We start from the raw sequence: 18,858 nt of genomic DNA on the forward strand, positions 1-18,858 counted from the left end.
CAATGAAGGGAATCCCGGACAAGCCCCCAAATGTTATGGGTCAACTCTGCATAGGAACCAGATCAGCCAGATAGAGATTTGAATAGAGTCTTTTATTTACTGAGCTCAGGTCCGTCAGCCACTTCTCTCGCAGGAGAAGGCTGATCGGCCCCAAACATAGGTAGCAAGGGGATATTTATAACAGAAATCACATCCAGTTTGGTAAGAAAGCTTGTTATCTAGTACAGAACAACAGAAATCGCATTTATTGACACAGCTGCAAACTATAACTAAAAGGTCTTTTACAGCTTAGTGATAAGTGTATATTTTTTATAAGGTACATCTTAAGCTGACTATGTTGTAGAAGATGGTTGGGGAGGGAGTTTGTGTTAACTTGCTGCCTTGACAAGAAACAGCTATTTATTGTTGAACAGCCTTGAGCCGAAAGGGAGAACACATTTTTTAGAGCAGATAACAGGAAGCACAAGGGGTTTTTATAATTTTTCACAATTAAGGCACAAAACTCTATTAACCCTTTACAGTAACAGGCATTTCAAACACAACTTTAATATCACACACTTCTATCCCCATTTCAGTCTCTCAGTTCACAGACATCAGCATATATAGTCAGTCAGGTTGAGAACCCTGACTCATCAACTACTATCTTCAAAATCCTGATGGAGAGTCTTAGGATCATTGCCTTAACCATCTTTTTTATGTAAATGTATGGTTTTGCCCCTGCTATATTTCCTTGTTTGTTGTTTAATCCTTAAGTTCTCACTTTCCATTTAACTGTGTTATACCTCTCAATTTTTATTTCTTCTTTTGAGTTCCTACACTAGGGAGACAACAAGGTATTTAAAGCTTTGAGTTTATTTTTCTTTATAGCTCAGTAATATCTATTGTATAAAAATACTAGGCCTTTTTCATCCATTCTTCAGGTAATGGGCATTTTGGTTGCTTCCAAGATTTGGCTATCACAAATTGTGCTGCTATGCACACAGTTGCACATATATCACTATGATATGATATTTTTGATTTTTGGGGAAGATTCCCAGTAGGAGGATAGAGGGATTGAATAGGATTTCCAGCCTTAGTTTTTTGAGGAGTGTCCACACTGATTTCCATAATGGTTGTACCAGCTTACATTCCCACTAGCAGTGGAGAAGGGTTCCTTTTTCCCTGTAGCCTCTCCAGCATTTGTTGTTGGTTGATTTCTTTATGATAGCCATTCTTTCTGGGGTAAGATGGTATCTCAGTGTTGTTTTACTTTGCATTTCACCAATGGCTAGAGATGTGGAGCATTTTTTCATTTATTTATTAGCTTCTTGTATTTCTTCCTCTGAGAAGTGTGTGTTCATCTCAGATGCCCATTTTTGTATTGGGTATTTAAATTTTGCAGTCCTAATGTTTTTTAGTTCTTCATAAATTCTAGAGAGAAGACCTTTGTCTCAGTGCTTATTACTTAAGATATTTTCCAAATTTGTGGATTGCCTTTTCACTCTGTTGGTAATTTCTTTTGCCATGCAAAAACTTCTCAATAAGAGGAGGTCCCAGTTATTGATTTGTTCAAGTATTTCCCATGCAATTTGATTTTTTTTTCATGAACTCTTTGCCCACCCCTGTGTCTTCAAGAGTTCCTCCTAATTTCTCTTCCAGGAGATTTAGTGTTTCTGTTTTAATGTTTAGATCTTTAATCCATTTTCACTTTAGTTTAGTGCAAGGTTATAGACCTGGGTCAAGTTTTAGTTTTTGGCATGTAGAAAGCCAGTTTTTCCAGCACCATTTGTTAAAGATGATATAGTTGTTCCAGTAAGCATGTGTGGAACCTTTGTTGAAGATAAGATGGCTGAGTTTGTTTGAAGTTCTATCTTCATCTTGTAATTATTGCATTGATCTTCAGGCCTATTTTGTTGCTAATATCATGCTGATTTTATCACTGTGCATTTGTAGTATAATTTCAAGTCAGAGATTGTGATGTCTCCTGCCTTGTCTTTGTTTCTCAGGATTGCCTTTGCTATTCTAGGTCTTTTCTGGTTCCAAATAAACTTTAGGAATGATTTCTCTAGGTCTGTGAGGTATGTTGGTGGTATTTTGATAGAGATTGCATTAAATCTGTGTAGCAGTTTTGGGAGTACGGTCATCTTCACCACTGTTGGTTCTTCCTATCCAGAAGCATGGAGCATTTTTCCATTTTTTAAAATCTTCTAAGATCACTTTTTTCAGAGAATTGTAATTTTCATTGAATAGATCTTTTATTTCATTAGTTAGGTTAATTCCTAAGTATTGCATTTTCCATGGTGCTATTGTAAAAGGTATTGTTACTCTAATTTCCTCTCAGTGTGTTTGTTATCTGCATAGAGGAATGCTATTAAATTTTGGTTATTGATTTTGTATCGTGCTGTGCTACTGAATTTGTGTATTATTTCTAGTAGCTTCTTGGTGGAGTGTTTTGGGTCTTTCAAGTAAAGTATCATGTCATCTGCAAATAATGATACTTTAACTTCTTCTTTACCTATTCTTATTCCTTTTATTTCTTTCTCTTGTCTAATGGCTCTAGCTAATGATTCCAGAACTATACTGAATAGGAGGGGAGATAGAGGATATCCCTTTCTTGTACCACATCTGAGAGTAAAAGATTTCAGTTTTTCCCCATTTTGAATTATGTTAGCTGTTGAGTTGTCATAGATGGCTTTTATCAGATTGAAGTAGAGGCCATCTATTCTAATTTTCTATAGGACTTTGAACATGAATGAGTGTTGGACTTTGTCAGAAGTCTTTTCTGCATCAATTGAGATGATCTTGTGGTTTTTTGATTTGCCTCTATTGATATACCGTATTACATTTATAGATTTGCATACACTGAACCATCCTTGCATCCCTGGGATGAATCCTACCTGGTCATTGTGTATAATTTTCTTGATGATTTGCTGTATTCTATTTGCTAGGATTTTATGGAGGATATTTGCATGTATGTTCATAAGGGAGATTGACCTGTAGGTCTCTTTTTTGTTGTCTTTCCCTGGTTTTCATATCAGTATAATACTTGCCTCCAGGGGCTGGGCAGATGGCTCAATAGAATAAGCACTTCCTAGGCAAGCACAAGGGCTTGAGCTCAATCCCCAAGTTATAAAAACAAAAAACAAAAAACCCTTGCCTCCAGGAATCAGTTTGGGAGGATTGTTTCCTTTTCAGTTTCATTGAAGAGTTTGTGGAGTATTGGGATAATAGCTTCTGTAAATTTCTTGTAGAATTCAGACGTGAATCCATCAGGACCTGAACTTTTCTTTGTCAGTAAGCTTTTTACTACATTTTGTATTACATTGGGTGTCATTGGATTATTGAGAGTTCTTATATCATCTTGATTCAGTTTTGGTAATTTGTACCTTTCTAGGAATCTGTTCATTTCTTCTGTGTCTTCTATTCTGTGACAGTAAAGATTCTCAAAGTAACTATTGATGATTGTCTTAGTTACTTTTTACTTGTTGCTGGGACAAATACCGGACACTCAAAATGAAGGAAGCAAAGGTTTATTTAGCTCACAGTTACTGGAGGGTTCAGTCCATATTCCGCTGGCTCCAAGGAAAACAGCAGTTCACGCAGCAGAAAACAATGAAGAGCAGAGGAGGAGCAGCAGCTGCAGCAGTGTCCATCAAACCTCTCTCTTCCTTCTGCGCTGACTGCAAAGACCAGCCGATGCTCCACAGTGAAGATTGGAGCTCCTCCAAAGTGGCACGGCGGCCGCAAAGATCAAGCTCCTCAGAAGACTGGGACTTCACGAATGGCTAGCGATGTGGAGCATTTTTTCATGTATTTATTCGCTTGTTTAATTTCTTCCTCTGAGAAGCGTGTGTTCATCTCGGATGCCCATTTCTGGATTGGGTCTTTAAATTTTGGGGACCTGGTGTTTTTTAGTTCTTTATAGATTCTAGAGAGCAGACCCTTGTCTGAGTACTTATTTGTCATGATTACTTCCAAATTTGTAGGTTGCCTTTTCACTTTATTGGTAATTTCTTTTGACGTGAAAAAACTTCTCAGTAAGAGCAGATCCCAGTTGTTAAGTCTTTCAACTGTGACCCATGCGATTTGATTTCTGTCCATGAACTCTTTGCCTACCCCTATGTCCTCAAGAGTTCCATGACTCATCCACATGGCTGCACTGACAAAGGTTCTACAATCTGAGGTACAGGATCTCAGGATAAATCCTGAGGGCATTTCACTGACCTTCTCAAACCAAAAAGCTACAACTCTTGTTGCATAGGTTCTGCTTTACCTTGGTCTTAACCATCCAGTAGAAAAGTATGAAGATGAAATATAGGAAGTAAAGCCATGTTGTTATGTTGAGCTGTGGGGGACTCACGTCAATGATTTCTGACATTGCCAATTAAACAGAAGACCCAATGCTATTATGGGCTTCTGTACTCTGTTAGAATATTTTGCTGAGTTTACACACCTATAATATTCAACAACGGAACTTAAAAAAAATTGGGGTATAACTATGAATGTCCATTTTGTATCTGTGTATTCAAAGTGGTTGGGATAGATATATAGTTGCATTCTCTTAATGAATAGAATGATTTTTTCTAATGGTGTTTGTAAGTAGGATCACAAGTCTGCATCTTGTACAATTAACCACTAAGAAGAATATATGCAGTGTATTATTTGTTGAAACTGTACTTTCGATTTGATTTGAAACTGTCTCATTGCTATATGTTTATCAATAAAACTTTGAAAAGAAAAAAAAAAAAAAGAAGAAGACTGGGACTTCTCCACGCAAGTGGAGCTGGCCAGCAGGAAACCAGGCAGGGCAGCTTCCTGCCTTTCTCAATTCCTGGGCCCTGCCCACCTGCCAGGCTCGGCCCCCATGCTGAGATCAGCGGGAGCTGATTCAGCCAAGTTAACACAATGTATCAACTAACACAATGATCTTCTGAATTTCACAGGGTCTGTGGTAATTTTACCCTTTTCATTCCTTATTGCTTGTACTTGAGTTTTCCTTTCCTCTTTTTGATGAGATTAACTAAGTGCTTATCAATTTTATTTAGTCTTTCAAGAATCAGCTTTTTGATTTATTAATTCTTTGTATTGCTTTTTTCTTCTCAAATGCATTAATTTATGCTCTAGTCTTTATAATTTCCTCCCATCTCTGGGCCTTGTGAGGGGTTTGCTATTCCTTTTCTAGGTATTTGAGGTACAACATTAGGGTATTTATTTTTTTCTCATTCTGTTTTCCTAATGTGTAGATTCACAGCTATAAATTTTCCCCTAAACTGCTTTCATTGCATCCCATAAATTCTGATAAGTTGTGCTTGAGTTTTCATTGAATTGTAGATATTGTTTAATTTCATCTGTGACCCCTTGGTTGCTGAGGAGGGTGTTGCTTAATTTTCATGTATTTATGGGGGTTTTCTGGTTTCTTTTCTCATTTATTTCCTGTTTCATTGAACTGTGATCAAACAATATGCATGGGATAATTTCTGGGTTTTTGCATATGCTTAAGCATGATCTGTAAATTGTGTATTCAGCAGTGGTTGGGTGAAACACTCTGTATATGTCCACTAAGTCTATTTCCTCCAAGTTGTGGTTCAGTTCTGCTAATTCTTTGCTTATTTTTTGTCTGCTTGACCTATCTCTTTGGGTTAAGGAGTTGTTAAGGTCTCTTGTTTAGATTGTGCTATTGGATATCAGTTTTTTCATGTCCATTGTGATTTATGTTATATAACTGGGTGCTCCCTTGTTTGGTCTGTACATATTTATGAGTGTTTCCTCTTCCTCTTGAAGTTTTCCCCTAACCAGTATGTAGTGGTTTTCTTTACTATATTTGATCATTCTTGGTTTGAAGCTCACCTTACCAGGTTTCAAAAAACAAAAACAAAAACAAAAAATAATAAAACTTGTGCCTTTGAGCCGGAGAGATGGCTCAGTGGAATAAGTGCTTCCCTGGCAAGTGCAAGGGGCTGAGTTCACTCCCTGGTTCCGCCAAAAAAAAAAAGCCCCTCAGCTTACCAGGTCTGGATCTAGCAAGTTCAACCTGGTTTAGCTGGGCCTTGCTTGGATCTGGCTATTGTGCCTGGCTTCTTCCTGTTGCTGCCTGGGGAAGTGACCCCACTATGCCCCATTGGTGAGCTATTCTCCTGAATTAGCTCACTGGATCTGGCTCATAGCCACTCTTCCAGGAGTTCCACACCAGGCCTGACCTTTGACTGGAGGCAGGAAGTAGGGTGAGAGGCCTGGCGCCTTGCTGGGGTTGGTTAGTCAGTAGGCAGGGCTCGGAAGAGTCCAGTAGGTAGGCGGGAAGAAGTTCTGGAGGGGCGTGGAGCCTGGCAGCTGGGGGGGTCGTTGTATGGTGGGCCAGTTTTTCTTATTCTAGGCTAAATAATTTCCACTAAATTTTTAAAAATGAGAGTCTGAATTTATTTCAAATACCATTAAAAAGATATTGGTAGTACAGAGCATTTTTTGAGAAGAATTTGCATAGAAACATAGATTAAAGCCTAGAAATTCAAAACACAAGCAGCTGGCTCACTGGCACACCACATTCCCATTAATGGATCCATGACAGCTTTTTTATTACTATTTTTCTTCTACCCTCTTTATGTTTTAAGACTCTTTAGGGAGAGACACATTTTTCAGTGATTTGCTTTTCTTCCCTGAGCTTTCCACAAAATGAACTCTGTTTCCTGTTTGCTTTGCTGTCTTCAGGCTTCTCCTGGATTTTTACAGTAAGAATCAAAAGATTGTCTCAACTGTGGAAATATTCAGAGAAGCATTTTCTAGGAAGTGAGGCACAAACATTTCTAACACTGCATTTCAGTTCCTTTAACGGGAAATGCATTCAAGCTTGTACTTCAGGCATTAAAATAATTACCTTATTAATTTTGTGGCTAGTTTTCATTTTCCCAAAATAGGAAAAATATCTTATTCTTTAATTGCTCCCACGTATACATGATATGATACTTTGTAAAGTTTTTCATCTTATCTATTAACAGTTCAAACTAAGGAAAAATAAGCTTAGATCCCTAGAGATTATTAAGTCTCTCATAATTTTAATTAGTCTTATATCATCTATTATTGTCAATCATATAGATATTTTACTAAATTGCTTAAAAATAAACAGTAATCTGGGTTATGTGGTGCATGCTGAACATTCAAGCATTTGGGGGGCTGGGCCAAGAGGATTACAGTTTGAGGCCACTCTGGGCTACCTAGTGAGTTTGAGGCCAACCTGAACTACATACGGAGACCCTATCTCTGAAAACCAAACAGAAACTTAGTGTAATAAAAAATAGTGAAACTACATGCCAGAATCTAAATATAAATTCTTTTTACCCATAATTGATCTAAAAAGACTTCTGTATGAAATTTTGTTTGATCCCACATCCACATGTTCACAATTTTCTCTGTTTTTCTGGAGAACTTTAGCAGTAGAAGAAGTAGCAAGTTTTCTGAGAAGCCAACTGCCAGGTACCAGTTCCTTTGTGTTTAATTTTCTCCTTATTATACACGAAGCAAAATTCCATGCTACTCTGAAGTCCAAACACATTCTCCCTCCATCAAGAATTCATCAAATATGTATTAAACAGAGAAAAAGATTTTTCATGTTCAATAAATTTAGATAAAGAAATTTATTTCTTGTAAGAAGGGTGGGTTTGTTCTTATGTTGCATGGCACCTTGACACACTTCTAGTTATACTCCACTTCTCTTGGACCACTTATAAGAGCCATGTGATTCGCAAGGGTGTCCCCAAGTACGCTTGTGTTTTCTGTGCACCTTTTACTATGACTTGAGCATTTTCTTTGTTAATCAGGGTGTTAAGTGTTTTCAGCATGGCAGAGAGACAAAAGAAGAGAAAAGACTTTATCAAGGACACAAAGAGGATCACAATATAGAGGCAAGGATTCTCTGACCTGAGATAAAGGGGAGCTGGGATTTTATGGATTTATGCCAGGAGCAGAGTTTGAGGTGGGCTCAGTGACATGTAAAGAGCTGATTGGGGCTTATCGTGGCACAGGAAAGGTAAAAGTAAGTCATATTCAGGGCTGGGGTGGGGACAAAGGAGGAAGTGGTCATTGGGGAGATGTTTGTGGGCTTCAGCCATGTTAAATGATCACCATAATAATTCAGCAATTTATACTTGGGCCGGAACCTATCACGAGGGACTGTGTCAATTTACTTTATGAAAGTTTGGAGATTAAATAAAGGAAAACAGAACAATAGATTGCTGATAGCTTAGGATCCAAGCCTCCCAAGAAAGTGAGAACTGTATGAAAGCCAAAGACCAAGCCAAATAAATGGGACTGAAGAGAAAGGAAAAAGACATAGGATGATAGAGAAGCAAACAAAGGATTATATTAATTAAAATTTAGAATATCAGGAAGTTCTAGAGAAGGTAAAATGGTAGAATCCAATGGAAAAAAAACTAAGCAATCAGACAGCCAAGAGATTGTCTGGTATCATGCAATAATTGAACTTTGTCATTTGTTTAAACAAATGATGGAACAGGTAAGATTGCTTGGGACTCATGCCAGAGAAGGCCATCAAAAGAAAAGGGAGGCAAGAGCCTAATGAGAAGCACTTAGTGACAATCCCAGTGACCTTGCTACGCCCCTTGCCTGTAATCCCATTTGGAGTTTTAGATGGTGGAACAACACTGCTAAACATTATATTTAGAACAACCTACCATCTATCTGCCTGAGACCCTTTCAGCCATGCATCCTGCCCCAGCATCCTGTGTGGCTTAACATCCTGCTGCTCTAAAAAGTGAATGTCCAAGTCCAATGTGGTGGCACGCACCTTTAATCCCAGCACTGGTAAGGCTGAAACAGGAGGATCACTATGAGTTTGAGCTGCATAGTGAGACCCTGCACAAAATTTTTAAAAAAGTGAATGTTCTAGCACTCAGTAGATACTGATTATAAAACTAGAAAGAAATCCTAAAATTTATATGTGTGCATAAGAGATACAGAATAGCCAAAAGAATTCTGAGTAACAATAGCAAAATAAGAAGCACCATGATCTTAAATTTCAAGTTATATTAAAAACCCATAATGATTTTTTTTTAAAAATTATATCGGCACAAAACACAGACATATGGATCAAGGGAACAGAAGAGAGGATGAAAAAACAATCCTAAGTACATTCAGCTGTCTGACCTTTGACAAAGGAGCCAAAAACATGCTGGAGAAAAGACAGCCTCTTTAACAAATGGTGCTGGGGAAACCTGTTTATCCACATGAAGAAGATTGAGTCTAGCCCCATTATATTACATCTTATACTAAAATCAACACAGACCAAAGAACCTAGTATAAAAATAGAAATGCTGAATCTACTAGAAGTTAAATAGATAGAACTCTTAAAGTCATGGGCATAAGCTAGAACTTTCTGAGCAGAACATCAATTACACACACAAAAAAAAAAAAACACTAAGAATTAACAAATGAAATTATATTGAATTGAAAGCATCTGTATAGCAAAAAAAAAAAAAAAAAACAGCCAACAGAATGAAAGAACAACCAACAAAATGGAAAAGAATTACCAATTTCAGACGGAGGAATAATACCTATAATATATGAAGAACTAAACAAATTAGACCTCCAAAAAGTGAAAGAACCAATCAAACAAAATAAACAATTAAAATGAACAAACACTTCTCAAAAGAAGAAATGAAAATGGCCAATAGATATATGAAAAACTATTTAGCATTTTGACCATTAGAGAATGCAAATTTTAAAAAAGCCATGGAGATTCTATCTCATTCCAGAAAAACAGGTAGAAATTTAAAAAAAATGTTCTTAGGTGGAGGGGAAAAGGATCTTGTCTATGTTGTTGATGAGAATGTAAGCTGGTACAACCACTATGAAAATCAGTACAGAGATTTCTCAAAAAACTAAAACTAGAGGTTCTATTTGACCCAGGTATTCTACTTTTAGATGTCTTCCTGAATGAGTTAAAGTCATCATATTACAGTGATATATGTATACCCATGTTTGTAGCACCACAATTCATATTAGCAAAAGCTTAGAAGCAATCTATATGCCTACCAACAGATGAATGGATAATGAAAATTTGGTGTATATATACAGACTGGGATATTATTCAGCCATAAAGAAGGATAAATTTGAGTCATTTATAGGACAGTGGATGTACCTTGAGATCATAATGTTAAGTGACATAAATGAGACATACAAGCTTAACTGTTGCAAGATGTCTCTTATATGAGAAACACAAGTATAAATATTCAAAGAACAAAATAAAAGATACATAATAGAAAACAAGGACATAGATTTTGTGTAACGGAAGATCTGGGGATAGGAGGAGATAGGACAGAAAGGAAAGATGAAATTAAAATTATCAGATGGCAATTCCCCATCATGAATGCATTTATTATGTATTGTAAACATAAAACTAATTTAGAAAGGAAAAAATTCTGATCATGGTAAGCTTGTTCTTACCAATCCCAAAACACTATCCCTGGCTTTATAATGTTGTGGGGTGGGTCCTAATTAAACAATCATCACTAAATAAATAAATGTCTAATTCCAACCATGTGTCAGGCACTGAACTTGAAACTGGACTACAAAGATAATATGATACTTTTTTTGTTTTGTTTTGAGAGGAGCTTCAGGGCAGGTGTAAGTGTGACAGAGCTAGTGGACATGTTGTGGGAGTGTTGGGTACTCTGTGCACGTTCCTGACAGGGCCCTCTACATGCACTAGGAAGTAAGACTATGTCCCTGTAGTAGCATGTGAGAAAGAGGAGGGGTGGCCATTTCCCAGCTGTACTCATTGGTGACAATAGGATAGCATTTCAGACACTTGATCCCAGAGCTAGGAAATCTTGCCGCTTTTCTTTTGCCAAAGGGTTTCAAGAATGAAGGCAGTTTCTGCTAGTGAAGAGACACATGGTCTGTGCCAGGTATAGGCATGATATTGGGAAACAGGCTGAATCTCCTCAGGGGAAAATTGAATGAAATGAACCTCCCTCCCTCTTCCCCACTTAGGGCCTCCCACCACCACCAACTCCAAAGAGAAAGGGTTTTATTTTATTAGAGGAAATGACTAACTTCCTCATACACATCTCAGTGTAAGCAACCAACTGGCCTGAAAGAGGAGAATAACAAATAGAAAGAGTCAATGTTGGGATATCAGTAAGGTAGGAAAGAAATGCCTTTGAGATAGACAGGGCAGACTTCTCCAAAGACATAACAATTCACCTCAGACTCAAATGTTAGTGGATTTCCTCAGACTGACGGGGAAGAGGGTTGGTAGCTGAGTGCTTGAACAGATAAAAGAACTCACCTGTGAAAAAGTACTGAGCTCTAAAATCATACCTGTTTACTAACTCATTGAATATGGAGCACCTAATAACTGCCTAACACACTTCTAGGTGCTGGGGTGTAGAGAGATATCCAGTATCCTTGACTGGCTCCCAGGTGATGTAACACTGCAGGGATGTAGACAGCACCCTAATAACATAACCCCTAATCATCAAGCCATATGATCTCAGTTGGATGCCAAGCTGGCCTGGTGACTGATAAACCTTCTCAATTAATCATTTGTCATAGTAAAAGTTTCCATCAGTTAAATAGCTTCAGTATTTCATTGTGGCTGTCTAAATTACATATTCTATGGGAATTTAAAAAATTGGTATTCTTTTAAAATAGTCTAACCCAGTTTAGTAGTTAAGTTTTAAGCTTTATTGAGAAAAAAATGTTTTAAAGAGTAAGTTAGATCTTTTTAGGGACCTGTGTACACCCTAGGTTCAAGGAAAATGCTACACTTCTTATCTGTTAAGCAGATGATAAATCTATGAGCAGAACACTAATCAGTCAATGAGGTGTTTTTCTTTCCCAAAAAGAAGTGCTGACAGTGTTATGTTTGAGGTAGAATTCAAGCTCAAGCTGCATTCTTATTTAATTGTATTTTTATTAGTATATGCTTACAATACACAATGAACTCATCCATCATGAGGAGTTTGTGCATGTTAACATCACATCTTAATCCTTTTTACTTCTCCTGCCCTCCTACTTTCCCTTCATCTCTAGATCCCTTTTATGGATGTGAAAAGTCTACCTTCCTGTTTTCTATTATCTCTCTTTTATTTTGCTCTTAGAATTATTTACACTTTGTGTTTCTAAGAGAAACCATGTGATATTTAAATATCTCTGTCTGATTTATTTAGCAGCATTATATTTTAAGGTGCATCTATTTTCCTACAAATGACTAACATTTATTCTTCTATATGGGTAATACTCCATTCTGTAGATATACCATAATCTTTAGCCTTAGTAGATTGAGAAGCTGGTACAAACATAGTAGCCCCACATATCTCTTGTAGGCATTTTTACTTTAGAGTGCTGGAACTTCCTGTTTCTTAATCACTAAACACACCTCAGTACCTGAAGCACAGAGCAAATATGTCTGTTCAAACAAGGATCGGGTAGTATGGTATAATGAAAGGGACTCAGGAATAGAAGCCAAACATACCTCTCTCTATGTGTGTGTCTCTCTGTCTCTGACTCTGTCTCTGTCTCTCTCTTTCCTCATCTTCTGTTTAACTCACTGAGTTTCAAATGTAACATTATACTGTTGTAATCTAATGGTTATTTTTACTTAAAGCCTCCATTCTTAATTTTTGTATTAATTTTGTTTCCATGTTTGAAATTGGATTTTATTTTATTTTTCTGGTACCAGGAATTGAACTCACAAACTCACACTTCCCAGGTATATTTCAATGTTTGAGTATATTTTCTAATGTGTACCACTGCCACTATGTAGCTAATTCCTTCCTTGTCTATCTGACTCTATTCAAGGATCTTCCCCAATTTACCCTGCCTAAAGCTCCTCCATGCAATGTATACTACCTACCAGATAATAGTTTTAACAGCACCAATTTTATCCCATTTGTTTCCTGGTTTTAAATCTTTTACAACATTCTGTTTTGAAAGCTATATTCTCCAAAGGGAGTATACAAGATGTCTCACTATAATGCAGGAAAAGCATACTAAATCATACATTTGTGTTCATTTTTAAAGGTAAAACATAAGAAGTTACTTCTTTATTTATTACTCAAGGCATAAGGTATATTGCAAGTTTAGTACAATTTCTTTGTACCCCATCAACATAATTATCTTTGCCTTTATCTATGTTGTCCCAAGATCCTACTGATCATGTCTATAGAGAAGAGGGAGCTTCATATCTTCAGAAATAAGATGTAAGATGGGATCATTGTGGGAGACTCCTCAGGAGAAGTTTTGAGACAGACTGTCCAGGGCAGTCCATGACCTACAGATGACTGGAGAAAGTCCGCAGCACTGAGAGAAAGGTGAGTGTTTTCATACATTCCTTCTTTACTCCTAAATTTTCTTTTCTTTTTAAAATGACGCTTGTTTCTTTTTCTTTTCTTTTTTTTTTTTATGGAACTGGGGATTGAACTCAGGCAAGTGCTTATTTACTGACCCATCTCCCCAGCCCCTACTCCTAAATTCTCAATGTCTCTTTATTATATCAATGATAAAGTTCCAATCCTTTAGTTTTCCCTTAAAACTCTCTTTAAAAATGGGAATGTATTAATCACTTTCTCACTGTGAGGATATCTGGATGCAAAACAATACATTCTGCCCTGGTTGCCCCAAGGACTCTTTAAGCATTTCTGTCTGTAAAATGAGTTTAGTTCCTATCTAAGAGTTGCCAAAGAGCAAGCAGTTTTAGATTGCTGAAAAGTCACAGCCAAAGGATCTTTTGAGGTTTAAAGCAACTTTTTAGCTGTGGCTCTTGTAAAAATCAGAAACTTATTCACTGGTAATGGACAATGTAGGCACATGGTAAAAAAAAAATATTCCAAAAGGGACAAACAAGAGGCAAAAAGAAATTAACAAAAGCCTAGCAGGCAAACATTGAATGCCATAGCTTTGTTTCAGCACTCAGGGCAAAGATTTGAGCTCTAAATGGCTGGGGCAGCCCTGACACTATGGTATTGCCAGTTATAACCCTCATGGGCTGGATTTGCTCACTCCTTGTGGTTTTCTTTAGATCTTCCATGTTCTGGGCTTCCCTGACCTCCTGGGTTCTCCACAGCACTATTGGCTTCATTCTCACAGCTTCACACATTCCCCTTTCTGGAGAACATTGCCTGATCTCCCAGGCCTTGTCTGAAATTTGGGTATATGCCTCTCTGAGAGCACAATGCTTGCATTCTGCATTATTTTGCAACCAACACTACATTGATGATGCCACGGTCTGCCTCAGACTCCAGAAGTAACTCGGCCCTTTTGTATCATAGTTTGATCTGAATACCTGAGAACCTGTGAGATGAATAGGAGAAAACTGATTTCCTGGGAGGCCTTTCTTGAGCATACTGTCTTGGGGCTCTCTTCTCAAAGCAGTCTTTCACTTCTGTACCCTTGAGTTTTTAATGGTCAGTGTCTTGCTGACTCTTTCATGCCCTCAGGGTATCCTTATTGACCTAATGTAAAATATTTGGCTTCTTTTTAATGTTAACCCTTTCAGCAACCAAACTTTCCCTGCTCCAGCTTTTAGGCTCTTTCCTTCTGGAAAACTGGAAAGAATACTGTTCAATAGTTGTTGCTCTTTTTTTTTTTTTTCACATAAGATCCACTAAAACCTGCAAGCAGTAACAATGCCCCAGTGTTAACACTGGGCTACCTTAAAATTTCCTCTGCCAGGTTTTTGAAACTAGCAGTTAATTGGTAGGATTCTCACCCTGACTGATACATATGCTGATATATGCTGATACCTGTGAACTAAACAACTGCAGTGAAGATAGCAATGTATAATACTAGGGCTGTGCTTGGAATGCATGTCTTTCTGGACTTCTTAATACACACTGCTTCTCATATCATATCAATTACTGCTATACTGTCTCTCAAGTAAATGTTTGTTTTTAAAGAAGGGTAATAAATGAAAATTAAAGACAAGAAAAAAATGTCATAGGGAGGCCTGCCCATTAGCGCAGTTGTTTGAACTGTTGTTTTAACAAAGCAGTCAGGCTCAAGATGCTCTTGCTGCAATGCTGTATATGGTTAGATTTCTAAATTTCTGTACAAATATATGTAATTGTTTATTCCTTTTTTAATTTTTAATTTTATCTTCACATTCTGTAGGGATTTAAAGTTTAATATAACAGTATTTGATGGAAAATACCTGCTCCATGTAATGTCTAAGATATTTGCTATTCAGACAGATAGGGAGGTTAAGCTCAACTGCCTATGTTATAGGTTAATATATCATTAAGCTTCTCTTCTGGAGGGTTAACAACTTAAGTTTGCAGACCAAAAATGAGAGAAAAAGAAGAGCTGAAAGGACAGCCAACATTTTGGTCCTAGCCTTTCAAGGTCAGTGAGGACTCAGGACATAGGAGAACCTGTACTGTAACATCCTGTAACTCAGTTGTGTCCCAAATTTTCTGATCAAGATTATGGGGCCACAGAAGAAAGTGATCAATGATGTACAGTGTGCATAAGGAAAGTCACATGGAGAGAAAACATTCTCTCAGGTTTTCACAGAGATCAAATTGGTTAAGCAATGACCATGACTCATCCACATGGCTGACACTGACAAAGGATCTACAAAATGCAGTACAGCATTTCAGGGTAAATCATCAGGGGATTTGGCTGACACTGTCAGATAAAAAGTTACGTTTCTTGTTAGATATGTCTTGCTTTATCTTGGTCTTAACCATTCAGCAGAAAAGTATAAAAACAAGGTATAAAAAGTAAAGCCATATTAATATGTTGAGCTGTAAATGACTCAAGCCAACAACTTCTGACATTGCCAGTCCTGCGTATAACCCACTACTATTACTGGCTACTTTACTATATTGGAATATTTTGCTGAATTCACACACCTGCAATATTTAAATGGCAGTGGAGTACCCATCTCTGACAAAAATAAACAACAAAAAAAGGGATACAAATGAAAGACTATTTTGTATCTGTCCATACAAAATACTTAGGATAGATATACAGCTACTTTCTCTTAATTCAATGAGAAAAAAGATTTGTACTACTAGTATTTCAAGAGGATATCATGTCTGCATCCTGTACTATGAATAACCACTACGAAGACACAATATGCAATGTATTAATTATTGAAACTGTCCACTAATCAGTTTTAAAACTGTCTCTTTGTTATTTTTTTCTCAATAAAATTAATAATAAGACAAGAAAGAAATTTCCTCCCCTAGATGAGTCCAGTGTCCTTAATCTCAGTTTTCTGTAAAGTCTCAGGGCATGAGAAAAATGGAGACAAATGTTCTGTCAGAGCATAACCCACATGGTCTTGAGTCTGACAATGGAGTCCTTGTTCCCAAGAAGGACTTCCTAGGTCTGATCTTACCTGTCTGCCCTTCTATCAGCGTTTTAGTCTTCTGAGCTCTTACCAGAATCTCCCATCAAGGTCTTCTTACAGCATTCTAGAGGGATGATAGCCCACATCTTCCAACCTTTCCAAACTCCTCTTAAAAGTCAGATGCAAAAGCTTCTGAACCACATAGTCAGGCAATAGTCACAGCAATAAAGCAGCTCTCAGTACCAAAATCTTAGTTACTTTCTCATTGCTATGACTCAATTTCCTGAGGCCAAGAAATTAGAGAGGATCATTTTTTGTTTGCTTTTTTAGAGGTTGTAGTCCATAGTCCACTGGTTCTGGGACACAGAGGCATGATAGAATGGGCTGACACAGGAAAGCTGCAGTATTGTTTTTGTCCTCTCTCATAAAGACACTTGTAAACATTATAACTATCATCATTAATGTTTACATGTGAGAAATAAAGTTTTAAAATTACTGAAGTGTAGTCCCATAATACAAGAATGAACAAAACACTGAGTCATGGCACAGAGTGAGGTCTCAAACAGCTATCCATCTCTCCAATCTTGCCCCAAAGTTCATGAAAAGCTAAGGGAGAAGTGAGTTACTTCTAGTTTTGTGTGGACAGGGTTTTCTTGGCCTAGTCATATTTCCTGGACAGTGTTGGGCAGCCATGGTGGTCTCAGAGCACTTTCCTCTCAAGCCAACAGATACATTTAAAAAAATGTGATATAGTGGTTCAGTGTACTGTCACCTCTGGTTTTTAGAGCCTAGATAAATCCATTTTGCCTAGAATGGAAGAGACAAATATGCCTTTTACTGGTATTTCTCAGAATACATTTCCTGGGTCTCGGGAGATAGCTCAGTGGCATAAGTGCTGCCTGGCAAGTGCAAAGTCCTGAGTTCAATCCCCAGAACCCCCCCCCCAAAAAAAAAAGAAAAAGAAAAAGAAAAAACAATTTCCAGATTCTCAGAAAAGAAAGTCTGACTTTTCCTCCATGCTATTCCCAGAGTATTATCTTATGTTGAATCAAACTGCAGTTTCTGTCTGAGCATCAATGATTTCCTGAAAGCACCACAACCCTTTCTGAGTACTGATAGTGCATCATCCAGTGGGCACGGTGATTCTGGTTTCTCTTGCCATGCACCATTTCCTGCAGGGCACAGTTCCAAGATGCCTAACTAGTTTTCATGTGATGCTCAGACAGAAACTTCTGCCTCCTTTTATGGGATTGCATTCTATTCTTCCAGCATTTTAAACTTTGTTCTTTCCTCAAGAAAGGCACTCATCTTCACCTCCCCTTTCATAAGTTTACTGTTGACCAGGAAAATGCAAAGCTAAAAGAAGACAACACACTCTGATTGGAAATATACCCCCCTTTCAACCCCCAAGAATGCATTACAGACTCAATCTTTCTTAAGGGTTGATTAGATTTTCTATCAGGCAAAATTGCCAGATAAAATACAAATATTTTATCAGATATACTTATACTAAAATAAAGAATTTACCTGAATTTAACTGTATCCTTATTTATATTTATTAATTCTGATAAACTTATCCCTAGGTGGCTCCTCAGTCCCTCATAGAAATTGTCTTTTTATGGGTTCAGCTAAGATTCAACCAGGAAGCTCAACTGCACTTAGTTACAATATGGCAAATGTTTGCTCAGTTTCCTTGACAGTAGAAAAACCATAAGGAGGAAGCCAAAAAGTAAGACAATGATTTGGAACAGCCAAATTGAAAATAAAAATATGCCTCACATTGGGAAGCAAATCAACATGTCTTCATAACAAAGTGGCTATTACATCTTTATCAATCTTTTAGATAGAAGAATGTAATATACATCCAAACCTCCAAAGGAACATCCAACTGAAAACAATTTGTAAAGGAGGTGAGAAGAAAGTTAGACTAGTTTCCTGGAAATGGACGTAATGGAAAGAGGGACTGATGGTATCAAATGCTGTAGGTTGGTCAATGAAGATGAGAACCATTAGTTTTGGCAAAGGGGAGGTCAGTGATAATGTTATAAGCACTTTAGGTAGAATGGGTGGAATAAAAGTCTAAGTGGATTGTGTTAAAAAGAAGGAGACCTGCCCCTTAGCTCAGTTCTTTAAGAGCCTGCTTAAACAATCAGTCAGCTCAGGTTGCTGTGGTTGATCCCCAGACCTCAAGCCAGCCAAACTTGCCCTGAAGGCATTCTGAGCCAGCCAAAAGAAAAAAAATTTGGTAGGAGGGAAACCTGAAGGCAGAAATCATAAGTAGCTAATTTGACAAGTTTTTCTATAAAAAGGAGTAATGTGGTGACAACTAGAAAAAGAAACAGGATATGGAGAAAGATGGTGTAAGCTGGGAGCAGGAGGTCTCTGTGATGATGTTACAGAGAGGGACAACTTTTTTTCAGTTTTATTTCATTTTATTTTAATTAATTTCATTGAGAAACAAATAGCAATGAAATAGTTTCAAAACAGGTTAATAGGAAAATTTCAATAATCAGTACATTACATATTGTTGTCTGCATAGTGGTTCATAGTACAGCATGCAGATATGATAT

The sequence above is a fragment of the Octodon degus genome, unplaced genomic scaffold (assembly GCF_000260255.1).
Source record: "Octodon degus isolate 3935 unplaced genomic scaffold, OctDeg1.0 scaffold00066, whole genome shotgun sequence".
Lineage (NCBI taxonomy): Eukaryota > Metazoa > Chordata > Mammalia > Rodentia > Octodontidae > Octodon > Octodon degus.